We start from the raw sequence: 18,226 nt of genomic DNA, 5'->3' as shown, positions 1-18,226 counted from the left end.
CACTTCAAGATCCCCTTTATGAATTGCCAAAAGATTTCCTTCAGTAAAGAGTTTTTCAGTGGAAAATGCATCACTCATCTCCATATGGTTATTTGCAACATACAGATTAGCCAAGATTGGAGCTCACATCTTAGCGGGTCAACAATCTAGATTCCTTGCATAAGGACACTCACATGGTTGAGTTGGTAGAACCATTGGCTTCCATGATGGGGACCCGGGTTCAATGCCTAGCAACTACACGGTTGTTGAGCTGATGGACTAGATCCACGCCCCCAACAAAATACACTATGTTAGTGTTATTATTTAAAGTTTTTCATCCAGTGTAGGAGCATGTGATCAGTGCCTTCTGGTCTACTTCTTGCCCTTCTACTCTAGTTTCTAAACCTTTTAAAAAGTATGCTCTTATCATCAACAAGTTGCATGCTAACACACACACACACACACACACACACACACACACACACAGAGAGTCCAAAGGAGGAGCAAATCAAGATGGAATGTCAAAATTGTTGGCCATTGGTGCCACATGCCAAAATAAAACCCCCACATGCCAAAATAAAACCCCCAAAAAAAAGGAATATCCAAAGACTCCACTAGTTTTTGATTGATCTACAAATGGACCCCCAAAATCCTAACTACACGCATACTAGTGTGCCTAGGTGCAAGATTGAGAAATTATAAGCATTTCAATATCCTTATATGACCTACCAATGGAGCAAATCATATCGATTTGGCCTTACTATATAAAATTCATATTCACCTCCATCATATGCAAGCGAAAATTCTCTTGCATGAGCTTGTATGCCCCCTTATCATGTAGTGTCTACTTTAAAACCCTAGCCATTGTTCCATTTAGCTTCAATATAAATCTCTTACATTCAGAATTCTATGCTTAAGACAGGGGAATAGTGTGTACTACCCCCTCTCCCTTTAGATCCTATCTCTTTTATTTTAAAATTAGTTATGCTTATTGATGCATATGACTTTAAAAGTTGGACTAATAATAAATCTATCTAATATATATAATGAGATCAAGTTCTATTTCAATCTACAAAGACTTTAGAGAGAAAAAGAATTATTCTATATACAAAAGTTAACTAAGAGCAATCCTTTTCTATATTAAAAAACATGTTTACATAGTGTCAAGCATAAAGGCTCTTAGTAAAGGGAGTTGACTAAGAGAAAGCCTTTTCTATAAGAGTACATATGAGAAACAATGCCACGTGCATCATACAAAGATAAAAATCTACAAAGGTTGCAAGGTACAAAGCCTTTATATAAGATAAGAGAAAATCCCTATCTCTAAACCCAACAAGTGCAATTGGGGTAGTAGCAATTCTCAAGAAGAAACCGATTAAAATGGACATGTGTAAAAGAGCAAAAAACCAATTTTTGTATCAACAACACCTCCATTGCATTAGGAGTAACAGGGTGGTTGCAAGATGAGGTTATCTAGTTTCATGTCGTGGGCGCCCTTGGCTTTAGCTGAAAAACAGGCATTTTTTCAAGAAGAATAGCCAATCTCTCATAGTTAGCCAAGGAGTTTCACTTCAAGGTCTTCTAATGAAACATCATATGCAAAGTTGGGCACCTAAAACTATAATCTGATCGAATATCCAATAATTGCAAATCCCCTTTTCTTTGGGAACCAAGTTTGTATACAGGCCCTGTCCTAGGTTTAGACAGGTATAGTGAATGTGAGTAAATTGCCTATAACTTTTACATTATTACTCATACGATGTTCCCACTTTGCATATCACAAATACAAATAACATAGAGCTTAACTTGATTTATCGAGTAATTTTTGATGTGTTCTACTATTTTCTATATTATTTAAAAGATATTAGAATTGTTAAAAAACATACTATTTTATCCTCCCACCACATCTACCATTTAAAATGCTCAAATTGTATGGATCTAGTGATGATTAGATTGGGAAAGATTAGTATAATGTGGGTATAAGATAAAATTACAAATCTAACGGTTTGATTTTTGTAGATTTACTTTGGAAAATTTATTATGACTGTCAGAGGCCCATTAAATCAATAGTAATTTAATTCTAGAAAATTAAATATTGAATCTTTCAATCTAAAAACTCAAGGGATCAATACTCTTGTTGCCATGAATTTATTAAAAAAAATTTGGCTTGATTTGAGTATGGGAAGGTCCATTTTCAATCCTCCCAAGTGAAAATTCCCATATTGTGTCCACTCTTCCCTTTTCAAGTCTAAAACCAATCCTAGTTAGGTTTGGAAATCTAGGCTTGGTAAACTTCACAGCTTAGGTTTCATTCCATGTGTGAGGCTTGGGTAGGCCTAAACCTTATATATGCATGCCACTTTATGTCCACGTGAGCATCGAGAGGATCCACATAAGCAGCTTGCCACCTCAGCTTGCCACCTCCACCCTCCATGTCAACATGGTCAACCTAGTTGACTCCCCACCTCATCATCCTAGTCATCATTAATGCCACATCATCTTGCCACCTTTGCATGCCACCTCGCACATGGTGACATGGCATGCCACATCATGGAATTGCCACATCAACCATAATAGTGCCACATGTCAAGAGAATGCCACGTGTCATGCACGCTTGTGACACGTGGCATCTCCTTCCCACCTCCCCTCTTTTTTCAAAAACATATTTTTGGAAAAGTTAATTTAGTAATTTAGAGAAATAGAATATAGAAATTTAAATAATAAAATATATATAACTTATTAAATAAAAGAATTTAAAATCACTAATTTTAAAGGATTATATTTTGGGATTAGATCAAAAAAAATATTATTAAAGATCATATTATTAATTTTAAAAAAAATAAATTTTTTATTTTTATATTTCTTGAAAATTTTTTATGTGGAATAAACCTTTGAATAAAATTTGAAAAAAATACTTTATTTAAAAAAAGCAGTTATATAATTATAAAATAAAAGATTTCTTTAAAGATATATTTATATATCTGGTAATGATAAATATTTAGACTTGTTAATAAATATTATAAATAATATTATTTTTAAGTGGATAATAGTTTATCTTTAATTATCTTTATGTTTATCTTAGTTATCCAATCAATCTTAGATAGGAAATCCAGTGAGATTTGAAGTGGATAACCTATTTTTCCTATATAATCACACATCTCTAGTACTATCCCACACTTATCTGTAGTACTATCCCATCATTGAGCCTTTATAATATTTTCTCTCTTAGCTTCCTTGAGAATGGGTTCTCAAAGTCGTAGGAGTCGGAAACGTGATAAGACTAGACTCCCCCCCATCCACCAAGTTCCAGAGGAGGAGAGGAGAAGGGTAGCTCGTGAGAGAAAGAGAGAGTGGAGAGCACGTCAACGAGCAACACCTTCCGTTGGCGATGATCCAAGCCTTGCTCCTCCTCTTCCACTTCCTCTCCCTTCGCCCTCTTCCCCCCCACTACCCCTTAGTTTAGATAATCCACATGAACCCGCCCTTCTTGAGTCCTCTCTTCTACAAGAACCCACCCCCTCCTTTGGGCGCCCTTCGTGTGGATAGGAAAGAACTATCAAAGTCAGGGGCACATCGTCGTGCCCATGCAATCTTCCAATCCTATTTCAAAGACCTCACATCTTCATCACAGGCATGTGTGCTTGATGCTTTGATTGATCTGTCCAACATGGCCAACTGCAGGGCGCTTTTCGACATTGGAGGTCGAAGAGAGAGGAGAGCTGGCATGGCGGTGCTACAAAGTGTTCGTCATTCCTATATAGTTAACAAGAAGAGGAACTCTGCGGACGCTTTGGCTGCTCGACGGGCTATTGTGGCAGCCATAAGTAGCTCCCAAATGAAGGGTAAGGTTAGTGCCACATCTCGCATCCTTTCCATAGCACCACACGCACTTAGAGTTGGGTCTATTAGGCGACAAAGTTTAGATGCCAATGAGGTTGGTGCTATGTGGGCGAGTAGTGGTCGTGTAGCTAGGCATGATCGCCTACTAGATGAAACCACTAGAACCTTGATAGAAAGTTTTTGGGAGGAGAATTGTCGTGCATCGCCAGTTTTCAAGAAAGCTTTGCGTAAGAGAGTGACAAGAGGAGTGTTCATTGAGCACCGTGCTTGCTTTCTTGAAATGTCCCAAACTGAGTTGTATTCTCAGTTTGTGGCTTCGTATCCAGAGCTTAAAATTGGGCAAAGGTCATTTGAGGGGTGTAAGCCTTGGTTTGTGAGGTACTCACGTCAGCGTGACACATGTTGTTGTCGCTACCATGTTGAGTTCAAACTTTTTTATGATGTGTTCCGTTCTCTTAGTGGGCATAGAGAGTTGCCTCGTAGTCCACGTGATTTCATCCACTCTCTTTTGTGTGCACGCACGGAGGATGCCCAGTTCCATAGGATGCCTTGTGTGGAGAGCAATTGCACATCATGTGGTTTACTTGCACATCTACAGATGGTAGATCTTGATGCAAGTGACCAAGAGATAGTGGCATGGCAACGTTATGAGTATGTGACACACCAGCTCCAGAGTGGTGGACAGTCCAGGAAGTTGCAGCTCGTGGACAAACATACACCACGTTGTCACTTCACAGCCACATTTAGGGAGCAGATCTACCCCTACATACGGCACAGTCATTGTGCCAAGTGGCAGGATCGTCAGTTCCGAGCATGCCTAGCAGAGTTTCCTATTGGTGTGGTCGTCTCTGTGATTGATTTTGCAGAGAACTACACTTTCACACCTTTTCAAGAGATACAATCTGAGTATTACTTCTCAGAGCAGGTAATGGTTATATTTTGTAATATTTGTTTTATGTTTGAGCTACATTACTTAATTGATTTTTTGTGTCCTAAACGTATGTATTGCTTACCTCACCAGGTTGCTATTTTGGTCCACATTAGCTATCGACATGCAGAGGCTCATGTAGATGGGATAGCGAGTACCCCCGAGACCCGTGTCATTATTCGAGAGTATCATTTCTATATCAGTGATGATCGTTCACATGATGCACATTTTGTGCAACACTGTTTTCGTCTCCACCATGACGATTTTTTAGGAGATTGTGGGATCAGACATGTCCAGCGATGGGTTTGGTCGGATGGTTGTGGCGCACAGTTCAAGTCATCACGTCAATTCTATTGGCTCTACAGGTTGTACTTATGGCTTTCTTACATTTACAATTAAACTAAATTCACTAGAACATCTTAAAGAAAACAATAACTAAGACTATCTTTTATGGATTTATAGGTGGCATGTGCAGTCTAGTATCCCAGTGATTTGGTCATTCTTTGAGACTGGTCACGGGAAGGGTGAGCATGATGGTGCAGGCGCGTGTGTGAAACGTGCCTTGAGGCGTCATCAGCTGCGACAGGATGCTCAGCGGTTCAGAGATGCGGGCCACGTAGTCGAGTGGTGCTCCCAACATTTGTGTGGGAGTGCAGCATCATCGTACCCCAAACGTGATGCTCGGATTGTCAGGAGATTTTTTTGGCATGTGGATGGTGGCGTGATTGACCGTAGAGCCTCCCATGATTGTGACACAGTACCTGGCACCTTGGGCTTACATTCCATCAGGAGCACGTGCATGGCGGCCCCCACGATTTACACACGACGGTTTGCATGCTTCTGTGGAGCATGTATGGATGGCGATTGGTCACATTGTGCCTCGAGAGGATGGGCAGATGCATGGATACAGACATTCCTCTCCCCCGAGCATCCTTCACATCCAGTGGTGTCTGATGAGCACACAGGTCCTGCGTTCATGGTCAGTTATGATGACCTGACAGATTTGCTACAGGAGGGTGATGTATTTGCTGTTATTGCCAGTGAGGGAAATAGCGAGGGAGTAGACTACTATCTGATGAGTTGCACTAGGCCAAAGTGCATGCTTGACCAGGATACAGTGGATGATCATGGGTTTTCTTATGACGCCCATAACATGATTGTGGCAGGCCGGTTCTACCAGCAGATTCGACTTCATCGGGGGAGTCTTGAGTTCCAGCAGTGGAAGTGGGAGTTAGAGGCATTTCAGTTCTCTCATCTAGTGGTTGCTACCAGGCTCACTCTTGTTCGAGTACAAAGCCGAAAACACAGTTCTCACCCTCATTTTCGGCTTCGAGTGGATGACCATGAGAGCATTCTAGAGCAGTTGAGAGCTAGAGAGGGTGCTGCTGACTAGATCTCTATCTTGATAGTGACTAAACTCAAACTAGCTGGGTTAGCTCACTTACATTGTACTTAGATTTTTGGGCAGTGACTAACCTCAGACTAGCTGGGGTAGCTCATTTTCATTTTGATGTACTTATTTGATGTTTATATCATTATGAGTTTTCTCATTATTGAGTATCATTACATTTTAGTTGATGTTCTTGATTTTATTATATTTTTTAACACTTTGGCTATCATATTGTTTGTTGAAAATCTCCCCATACCATCGTACCCAAACATGCTCCGATGGGGACCAAACTTTGCAAGCATGTGGGGGTGGGTCCCCCCCACATGCTTACAAAGTTTGGTCCCCATCGGAGCATGTTTGGATTGGCAATTAGCGCCCAGTGCGGGTTTTTCAAGTCTCTTGGTGCTTAAGAGGCCATGGAAAATCCGGGCCTTCCCCATACCATCGTACCCAAACATGCTCCGATGGGGACCAAACCTTGCAGGCATGGGAAGGGGACCCACCCCCACATGCTTGCAAAGTTTGGTCACAATTAGAGCATGTTTGGATTGGCAATTAGCGCCCAGTGCGGGTTTTTCAAGTCTCTTGGTTCTTAAGAGGCCATGGAAAATCCGGGCCTTCCTCATACCATCGTACCCAAACATGCTCCGATGGGGACCAAACTTTGCAAGCATGTGGGGGTGGGTCCCCCCCACATGCTTGCAAAGTTTGGTCCCCATCAGAGCATGTTTGGATTGGCAATTGGCGCCCAGTGCGGGTTTTTCAAGTCTCTTGGTGCTTAAGAGGCCATGGAAAATCCGGGCCTTCCCCATACCATCGTACCCAAACATGCTCCGATCGGGACCAAACTTTGCAAGCATGTGGGGGTGGGTCCCCCCCACATGCTTGCAAAGTTTGGTCACAATCAGAGCATGTTTGGATTGGCAATTGGCACCCAGTCCGGGTTTTTCAAGTCTCTTGGTGCTTAAGAGGCCATGGAAAATCCGGGCCTTCCCCATACCATCGTACCCAAACATGCTCTGATGGGGACCAAACTTTGCAAGCATGTGGGGGTGGGTCCCCCCCACATGCTTGCAAAGTTTGGTCACAATCAGAGCATGTTTGGATTGGCAATTAGCGCCCAGTGCGGGTTTTTCAAGTCTCTTGGTTCTTAAGAGGCCATGGAAAATCCGGGCCTTTCTCATACCATCGTACCCAAACATGCTCCGATGGGGACCAAATTTTGCAAGCATGTGGGGGTGGGTCCCCCCCACATGCTTGCAAAGTTTGGTCACAATCAGAGCATGTTTGGATTGGCAATTGGCGCCCAGTGCGGGTTTTTCAAGTCTCTTGGTGCTTAAGAGGCCATGGAAAATCCGGGCCTTCCCCATACCATCGTACCCAAACATGCTCTGATTGTGACCAAACTTTGCAAGCATGTGGGGGGGACCCACCCCCACATGCTTGCAAAGTTTGGTCCCCAGCGGAGCATGTTTGGGTACATGGTATGGGGAAGGCCCGGATTTTCCATGGCCTCTTAAGAACCAAGAGACTTGAAAAACCCGCACTGGGCGCCAATTGCCAATCCAAACATGCTCTGATTGTGACCAAACTTTGCAAGCATGTGGGGGGGACCCACCCCCACATGCTTGCAAAGTTTGGTCCCCATCGGAGCTATTTGGGTACGATGGTATGGGGAAGGCCCGGATTTTCCATGGCCTCTTAAGCACCAAGAGACTTGAAAAACCCGCACTGGGCGCCAATTGCCAATCCAAACATGCTCTGATTGTGACCAAACTTTGCAAGAATGTGGGGGGGAGCCACCCCCACATGCTTGCAAAGTTTGGTCCCCATCGGAGCATTTTTGGGTACGATGGTATGGGGAAGGCCCGGATTTTCCATGGCCTCTTAAGCACCAAGAGACTTGAAAAACCCGCACTGGGCGCCAATTGCCAATCCAAACATGCTCTGATGGGGACCAAACTTTGCAATCATGTGGGGGGGACCCACCCCCACATGCTTGCAAAGTTTGGTCCCCATCGGAGCATGTTTGGGTACGATGGTATGAGGAAGGCCCGGATTTTCCATGGCCTCTTAAGAACCAAGAGACTTGAAAAACCCGCACTGGGCGCTAATTGCCAATTCAAACATGCTCTAATTGTGACCAAACTTTGCAAGCATATGGGGGTGGGTCCCCTCCCCATGCTTGCAAAGTTTGGTCCCCATCAGAGCATGTTTGGGTACGATGGTATGGGGAAGGCCCGGATTTTCCATGGCCTCTTAAGCACCAAGAGACTTGAAAAACCCGCACTGGGTGCCAATTGCCAATCCAAACATGCTCTGATTGTGACCAAACTTTGCAAGCATGTGGGGGGGACCCACCCCCACATGCTTGCAAAGTTTGGTCCCGATCGGAGCATGTTTGGGTACGATGGTATGGGGAAGGCCCGGATTTTCCATGGCCTCTTAAGCACCAAGAGACTTGAAAAACCCGCACTGGGCGCCAATTGCCAATCCAAACATGCTCTGATGGGGACCAAACTTTGCAAGCATGTGGGGGGGACCCACCCCCACATGCTTGCAAAGTTTGGTCCCCATCGGAGCATGTTTGGGTACGATGGTATGAGGAAGGCCCGGATTTTCCATGGCCTCTTAAGAACCAAGAGACTTGAAAAACCCGCACTGGGCGCTAATTGCCAATCCAAACATGCTCTAATTGTGACCAAACTTTGCAAGCATGTGGGGGTGGGTCCCCTCCCCATGCTTGCAAAGTTTGGTCCCCATCAGAGCATGTTTGGGTACGATGGTATGGGGAAGGCCCGGATTTTCCATGGCCTCTTAAGCACCAAGAGACTTGAAAAACCCGCACTGGGCGCTAATTGCCAATCCAAACATGCTCTGATTGTGACCAAACTTTGCAAGCATGTGGGGGGGACCCACCCCCACATGCTTGCAAAGTTTGGTCCCCATCGGAGCATGTTTGGGTACGATGGTATGGGGAAGGCCCGGATTTTCCATGGCCTCTTAAGCACCAAGAGACTTGAAAAACCCGCACTGGGCGCCAATTGCCAATCCAAACATGCTTCGATGGGGACCAAACTTTGCAAGCATGTGGGGGGGACCCACCCCCACATGCTTGCAAAGTTTGGTCCCCATCGGAGCATGTTTGGGTACGATGGTATGGGGAAGGCCCGGATTTTCCATGGCCTCTTAAGCACCAAGAGACTTGAAAAACCCGCACTGGGCGCCAATTGCCAATCCAAACATGCTCTGATTGTGACCAAACTTTGCAAGCATGTGGGGGTGGGTCCCCTCCCCATGCTTGCAAAGTTTGGTCCCCATCAGAGCATGTTTGGGTACGATGGCATGGAGATTTTCAACAAACAATATGATAGCCAAAGTGTTAAAAAATATAATAAAATCAAGAACATCAACTAAAATGTAATGATACTCAATAATGAGAAAACTCATAATGATATAAACATCAAATAAGTACATCAGAATGAAAATGAGCTACCCCAGCTAGTCTGAGGTTAGTCACTGCCCAAAAATCTAAGTACAATGTAAGTGAGCTAACCCAGCTAGTCTGAGTTTAGTCACTATCAACAGCAACCCAATCAAAATCGTCATCTCTAACTGCCGGTCGACGTGCACGTCGAGGCTGCTATGCACGTCGAGGAGGCTGTGCCGGCTGCGGGGGTCGTCGAATGTCTGCGGGGAGGTCTGCCTCAAAGGTAGGATCGTGAGCTGGTGCCGGTGTACTCGGGAGCTCACGAGTCCCAAAAGCTGCTATGGCCCTCTCTCTCTCTCTACGTCGTGCTAATGCAAGACGCCTCTGTCTGTAAACCCAAAATCTATATTCTGCAATGGTGCGTGTCTGCCACCTTGCTCGTGTAAGCTCCTCTGCTGTAAGGACACGCTGCTCATGAGAAGCAGCACTGCTGCTAGCACCATCACCCGCTGTGCCACTAGGGCCAGCACCACCCACGCGCTCATATGCTGTCACCTGGCTCTCATGTAGGACTCTCTGGTAAGCGTCAAACTCATGTGAGCTCCACTCTATCTCAGGTGGCACCTCAAGCTCCTGGGCTCTATCGTCGAAGGCGTCGAGTCCCAAGTCCATAGCTGATGTAAAGTCGACAGGCCTGCCAGTCCTGGCATCTACTCGTACAAGGCCTGGGTGAAGATCATCGATGCCCAATACCCTGTACGTCGCTAGGTCGACGCGTGCACAGCAGGATGGGCATGCTGAGAACCGGACGAGCTCCTGGGTGATGCAAGACAAGTGGAAAATATGTCCACATCCTAGGGCATATCCTCCTGTACTATCAATGTCCTCGATACATAAACAGCAGCACGCATCACGTAGGAAGGGTGGTGCATCCTGCGGGAGAGGTCGTCGAAAAACCTCTGTGTGACAGGCCGTGGATATAACGGTAGGTAAGGCACTGTCACGTCCGATGATCTACGATACTCTCGAACATGCAGCATCAGCTGCTCTGCCCTGTGCTGGGCAATCTGCTCCATAATCTGAGGATGCTGTGCCTCAGCTCTGGAGCTCTCTACCTCGGTCCGAGCCTACGCAAAAAAGTAAAGCATTAAAATATTTGATTAGTGTCTCATTAGGTATTACTTAAAGAAATTTGTAACTTAGGACCTTAATTATAACTCTTTTACATGCAAGAGAAACCTACCTGCTGGATGTCGGACTCTCTCAGATGCTGTGCCTCTGCAGTAGCTGCCTCTGCCATCTGTAATGCAGCTCGGAGGCGGTCAATCTCTGCTCTCGCCTTTACCAACTCCTGAGTGAGCCTCTGAGTGGTAGGTGTGGGAACCTGCGTGACACAATCAACCATGCTGCTCATGTAAAAATATAGAAAAGTACATATAAACATGAAGATAAATGACCAAAAAAACTTAAGACGTAATATATATGTAAATACCTCCACATCCGTCATCGGTATAGATCGTGAGAATAGGCGCACCACGTGCTGGATGCTCTCCGTGGTACTCCGTACGTCAATGCCGACCTGTGTGCCAAGAGCCTCTACTGTCGACAATGGCACAAATGAAGGATCTGTGGTAGGTGCTACACGAAGGGCTGGTGGAGGCCGCCTACCCTGGTCCTGGAGACGGCCTCGGCCAGCACCACCACCCGGACGATGGCTGGTGTAATCGACCTCCTCCCCTAAGACAAACTCCGCATATAACTGCTTTGCGAAGTATATGGGAATCTGGTGGTTGTTCGGCATCCTCCCATATGCGGCAACATATCGACTATAGATATGTGCCGCCATACGAGGATGCGAACACCGCGAAATAGTGAGGGGCTTGCCCGCCCCGGGCCTCATCCCACGACTATCGAGGAAAAGATCTAGGAAAGCCCCATCCCTAATAGGAGCAAGATCACAGACCTGACGATATGTCAGGCCATGTGACACAGGAGCAGCGCGATGGTGGGCTATCCACTCATCTACATAAACAATATCGTGAAGGCTACGAAGGGACGCAAGCATCGCCTCCAAGTCTGCCACGATATGTAATGTAGACGGAGTGTCTCTAGCACTCCTACGGATAGCCGCTAACTCGCGGTCTATCTCCGCGATGAGGTCCGCAATAGATGAGCGGCCCTCCTCGTGGCCCTCCTCGTGGCCCTCCATGCTAAAACCTAAGCCAAATGTGAAGGGTCCAATGTGAAGGGTCTAATGTGAAGGGTCTAATGCTTAGTGCTAAGTAGCACTAATGAAGCTAAAAACAAAGCTAATGGGCTCACTAATACTAATCCAAATCAAGAGAGCAAGAGAGTGAAAACGACTTGTGAAAATGAGGCAAAAAAAAAAGTTTTCCGGTTTTATAACCTCGATCGAGGTTCGGTAACATCATGCAATTTAGGGTTTGCAAGATTAACGCTCTGGATATTAGGGTTAGTGCAACATACGGCCAAGATACACACCTAATTCTAGGGTTGGGGAAGGATCGACGGCTGAGATTTGATATTACTATCTCGTTCGAGGTAAATGGACGGCCACGATTTAAAGGCATTACCACGACAAGGTATCTCGACGGTCAAGATTCATTATATACCTCGATCGAGATATTTAAACGGCCGAGATCGCATCTTCCAGCGTACGTGAATGGACGGTATAGATTGCGTTTCAGTATCTCGATCGAGATAATTGGACGGTGGATATTGCATCTACGTATCTCGATCGAGATATTCGGACGGTGCAGATTGAATCTCTGTATCTCGATCGAGATATTTGGACGGCTGAGATTTGAACTCAGTATCTCGATCGAGATATGGGGACGGTGGAGATTGTATCCGATTACCTCGAACAATGAATGGTCGCGATTGGATGTACATTTCTCGTTCGAGATACGTGGACAATGGAGATGTGCTAGTCAAATATGCCTACGGGGATACAGTGTGGCCCTGATGTGGATCCGAGTGGCATAGATATCTCGATCGAGATATTGTGGTGGCGGTGACATGTATTGGTGACATGGATGACGCCTGGAAACCCGGACCTGCTAGCGTGGCATTAGTTGGCATCTCGATCGAGATATGTCGATTTAGGCTCGGGAGGCACGTGTCGTCTTTTGATTCGCGGCACTATCACGATCGAGGTACTCCGCCCGAGATGCATGGATGTCCCAATTTTAGAGAGAGTGAACGAAAGTGAGTACCCTCATCTTGCAACCACCCAACAAATCCATGGAAACCAATTTAACATAATTTGAGACAGCTACCATCCTCTATGTACACCAATAGCAGTGAACCAAAAGAAGAACCCAATGTAAAATCAACCAAATAATATAACTTACTATGAATCTCCACATTGTAGAAGAGAGGCAACTTCACCCAATATTAGTAATAATCCCACATTGGAGGAAAAATAGTTGAGAAGCAAAGCTAAGTGTCCTATCTCCAAACAACATAATCAAAAAATTATGTCATCTCCTCTAGCCATACGTAAAGTAATGCATCTTAACTGTTTGCTCCAACAACAATAATCATGTAACAAAACAACAAAGCCAAGTGTTCAAATATAACTTGTTCTTGAGCCCAAGAAGCTAATAGCAAGAAGAAGATAATTCTCAATGGTGTACACAAAAAGAACATATCTATTGTTGTGAGAAAAAGAATAGTCTCTAATAACAATTAATTCTTCAAAAATCAACAAACCTATAAAACCATGTTTGCCCTCGTAAGACCTAAACATCCCCAAAGCACTTTGAGGATAAGAATGTATCCAAACATCACAATTGCAATGGATCGAATGCTTCTAAATAACATAACAAAGTCTACCATATCTCTGAGCAAACATAGAAAGAAATACAAAGGGCCAAATCTACAAGTGCACCAATCTTATAAAATGTAGATCCATTTAACCTCTGAAGTTTGAGCAAAAGAACACTGTACTCTCAAAAAGCACTTACATTTAAAGGGATATAGGAGAAGACCATAGCTAATCAAATCAGTGAGACCGTACGAGGGCTAATATGTACTCTCAAAAAGCACTTACATTTAAAGGGATATAGGAGAAGACCATAGCTAATCAAATCCGTGAGACCGTACGAGGGCTATCAAATCAAACTCCACCCAACGTTAAGAAGAACAATTAACATCTTTAGACAAAGAGTGCACTTTTTCCAGCACACCCTGTCTCTACCGTTTCTTGAAAGAACATACATGCAATGTATTTATGTCATCCCAAATACCTTGTAATAGCCTCAATCCTTTATTGTATAGTCTTATAGCTTTCTTAGTATATGGTAAGGCTGGAGGAGAATAACATAGTGAACATCTCCATTTAGAAGATGAAATAAAGCCTCACATTGCTTTAGTAGGTAAAAAGAGAAAGGTAAACCTAAACCTTTAACAGGTGCCAAGGAAAAAAAATATTATCTTCCAATCTACCTCCTTCCACTTGCCAAATAGAGTAAATGTAAAAGTGTGAATGTAAAGAAGCTATCATGATGATCCAAGGCTGATTTTGTGATAGCATCTTGCTAACCATCTTCCCTTGTCGAGCTGTAGCATAGTATCTAATCGTAACAATGTTCAAACCAACTTTTTTTCTAGGCTGGCATAACTTGTATCAAGCTAAAAGAACACTTGACCTCTAGGACAAAGATCTAAGAAAAACACTTACTAGCAACCGAAGTTTATGCAAGGAGACTAAAGAGAAAATCACTTACTAGTAATTGAAGTTTATGCAAGGAGACCAAATAATAGGTGTATGATATTATTAAAATAAGGGCATGAGTAGATGTTAAGAACAAAAGGTAAAAGACTATTATCCCACTTTATGAGATAATAAAAAATGGTTTCCCAAATCCATTGAGTTTATAAAGAAATTAAACCGTCTATGAGCACATGATAACCAAGATATCTTAAACCCAACCTTTTTTATAGCTTAGCAACAAACCCATTTAGAAATATCAAATCAAGCATCCTCAAAAATGCTTATCAATCCAAACTTCAAGATATTACATTTAGAACCATACGCCAAAGAAAAAATGCTTATAAGATATAAAGCTTCCTAATCATTGTGGTTAGTGGTTTTAAGAGAAAGCATGCAGTCATCAGCAAATAATTAAATAATGAGCCGAGGACCATCCCACAGATGTAACCCTCTAAGGTTATATGTATGATTTGCTTACTCAAAAGCTAGAATTAAAGGTTGAGGAATGAAATTCAAATAAAACCAGGGACCAAAGGATATCCTTTAAGGTTATATGTATGTGTTGCTTACTCAAAAACTAGAATTAAAGGTTAAGTAATTAGAGACTACAAATAGAACTAGGGGCCAAAGGATGTCTTTTTCTAATAGAATGAGTCATATGGAATCCTCCTAAAACAAAGTCATTAAGAAACAGGGCTATAAAAAGGGTCCACCATCGGAGAGAATATAGATTAGATTACAAATACAAGGACCAAGAGAAAGATGGGAAAGCAAAAAACCCCAGGTTGGTATGGCATGATAGTGGAGTTCTTCATTGAATTTTGGCCAAACTAAAGAAGCATGTGACCTCTATCATTAATAAAGCTATCAAGGTAGGGTATTTAGAGTTCAAAATCAAAAGAGGTCTCATTAAACTAGTTTTCACATCAACGTAGACCCATAACTATGTTGGTTGTCATCTACAAGATCCTGGCCAAAGCCTATTAAAACCTTTTTGAAGGAATGGGGATGTGAAGAAACCCTCTCATTGGATTGCATGGAAGAGAGTTTGTCTGAGGCACCCCAAACAACGAGTGGGTGGGAACGAGCGAGACAAAGTCCAAGCAAACCCCATCATTTCCAATAGAATATACATTGCATTTGGCACGTTGTATCTCATATTAAAATGATTAGTGAACTTGTGTGTGTGTGTGTGTGTGTGTGTGTGTGTGTGTGTGTGCGTACATGCGTGCGCACATGTGTGTGCGTGTGCGTGTGTGCGTGTGTGTGTGTGTGTGTGTGTGTGTGTGTGTGTGAGAGAGAGAGAGAGAGAGAGAGAGAGAGAGAGAGAGAGAGAGAGAGAGAGAGAGAGAGAGAGAGAGAGAGAGAGAGAGAGATAAGTTTAGTTCATATAGGTTGCAATGTGCAAAACAACAGAGGCAAAAGAACACTCTCAAACACAAAAGCTACATTACCACACAGTGCTACACTCATCATTCACAAAAATGGACCGTTGGTTGGTGATGGTCTTGACTCCGCTACTCATATCTTGCATCCCCCATCATTTGTCTAGCCATAGCCTCAGCATACATTGGCAAAGTACTTTAATTTGTTTTTGAAACAAGTCAACAATGCATGGAAGATGCACTAACTTAACTAATATGCACACTGCACGGAAGGCTAAAAAGAGATAGAGATGATTTTAAAAACCAAGGCCACATCACATAACAAGGCAAGCCCCAAAAAATGCCAAAAATACATATCCAGAGTCCATCGCAAATGCCAAAATAAACAAAAGCACACAAAAGTAAAATAGACAACCCAAATGGTCAACTACAGTCATACAAAGTCAAAAAAGGAAGGTGCTCAATAGTCATAAGGGCTCTCCCCCAGCTAGAGGATCAACCATATCATTGCCCTACTATTGTTGTTGGCTAGGGCAAGCACCAATCACCCTCTCCTAATGTGCAAGGATAGATGACACATAGTCTCTCAGGACCCTCTCAAGTGCCATACACATCCGCCCAGTAGCAAGGCATGCTCTAAGAATGGGTGCAGTCCCCCACATCCCAACTTCAAGACTATGCCTTGAGGCCGTCATAGAAGCTCCAAGTAGCACCCCACAAAAGTGGAGCTCATCTCCAAGGCACCACGCAAATCTAAACCATCTGTGCTCATAGCTCTTGACTGTGCCAAGCATGTGATGATACACCAAAGTATCCAAGGGCTCACGTGGAGACTCAGAAAAAGCGGTGTGCGATCTGGGACATACAGGGGAAGATCCATACCAAGTCGATGCACAAAGAGGAGTATAGATGTCGAGCACTGAAAGAAGATTCATTCACGTCATAAGGTTGTTTGATCAAAACAAGCATTAATCTATATCCTTATCATTTCAAAGAATCATTACAAAATAGGCAAAGTAACAAACCTCGGTCCTCATGCCGACAATATCTACATAACCGTAAGGTGAGTGATGAACCATGGTTACTCAATGCTAAATTTCCAAGCCGAAAACTCAACAATATCTATCAATCAACCCAATCCCCAAACCTGCGAAACAAAGAAACACTACCAAACTCTATTTGCAATTCAAGAAACAGTCAAGAAAAGATAAATGAAGAATAGTTTCTCAATAGCAATACCCGAAGAAGATGTAACAATCAAGAGCCATCGAGAGTCCAATAGTGAAGAAGAAGCCAATGCACAGCTATACCTAATGTGGTCCTTTGTCAACATATCCCAAGGAGGAGTGTGTGCACCACCAACATGTACACCACCGAATGGAAGATGAAGAAAAACTAAATCTGCTGCCCAAGAGACAGGTCTATCTTCCTTCTCTGCCCATACACCCGCACCAACATGCTTTAGAACATGTTCATGGATCTCTGTGTAGTATGGGTTCTTGAGACCTAGAGACAAATCCCTCCCAATGGCAATGTAGCTCCCCTGAACCACCATACATCTATGATCTCGACCTCAAGCAACTAACCCATTGGGAGGTGGAGGAAAAAACACAAAATAAATAGTTCTTTTTTATACGATTACACCTCAACCAACATCTATATAAACACCCACACAAAACACCCAATGTAAGAGTGAAGTGCAACACGCAAGTAAAAGAACTAGCTATTCCAAGAAAGTTAAACCATACATAATTAGGAATAAACTGAATCTCCTTGATCACCTTCTTATCCTTCTTCTTTTGAGTGCATTCCTAATGCACAAACAACGCCTTCTTCTTTTGAGTGCATTCTTAACGCACAAACAACACCATAACCAAACATAAGTACCAAAGAAGAAACACCATTAATACAAAACACAAAATAAAACAAATTGTTACCTGATAGTAGCTGAAATCTATTCTCCTCGACACCAACACGTGCAAAACTCTTCTTAAAGTCCTCATACATCTCCTTCTCTCTCTCAAGTAGCTCCCTCTTGTGCATATCTATCCACCATGGAACAACAGTCTAATCCCCACTTAGTGAGACACCTCACGTATTAGGGTACATGGTGGTGTCGATATTATCAATCACTAGCCATTGTCTAGCAATTAGTGGAAAATATGTAAAGACACCCAAGTGCTTCAACATAACAAGAAACCTACTCAAAACACCAATAACAATCAACAAGATAACAAGGAAATAACAAGAACAAGAAAAGAAAAAGTAACTCCAACCTTTCAACAAGACACCAAAAGAACACATATAAAATTACAGGGCATCAAAGCTAAAAACAAACCTGAAGACAACTCTCTAGGCAGCCCTGGGCAGCCATCTGTAACAAATCTAGATTTCTAAGCTCTTTCAGTCCTCACTCCTTTCCTTGCTCTTTATCCACTTCACCATACCAAATAGTTGTCTACATTTTTCCAACATAACCTCTCCTTAATGAAAGACAATTAGCAGGCAAAATAGGAGCATCCTGGTATGTCGAGAA

This window comes from Cibotium barometz, chromosome 12 (assembly GCF_041138505.1).
Source record: "Cibotium barometz isolate CiBa-2024 chromosome 12, ASM4113850v1, whole genome shotgun sequence".
NCBI lineage: Eukaryota > Viridiplantae > Streptophyta > Polypodiopsida > Cyatheales > Cibotiaceae > Cibotium > Cibotium barometz.
Note: the sequence above shows the minus strand (reverse complement) of the source record.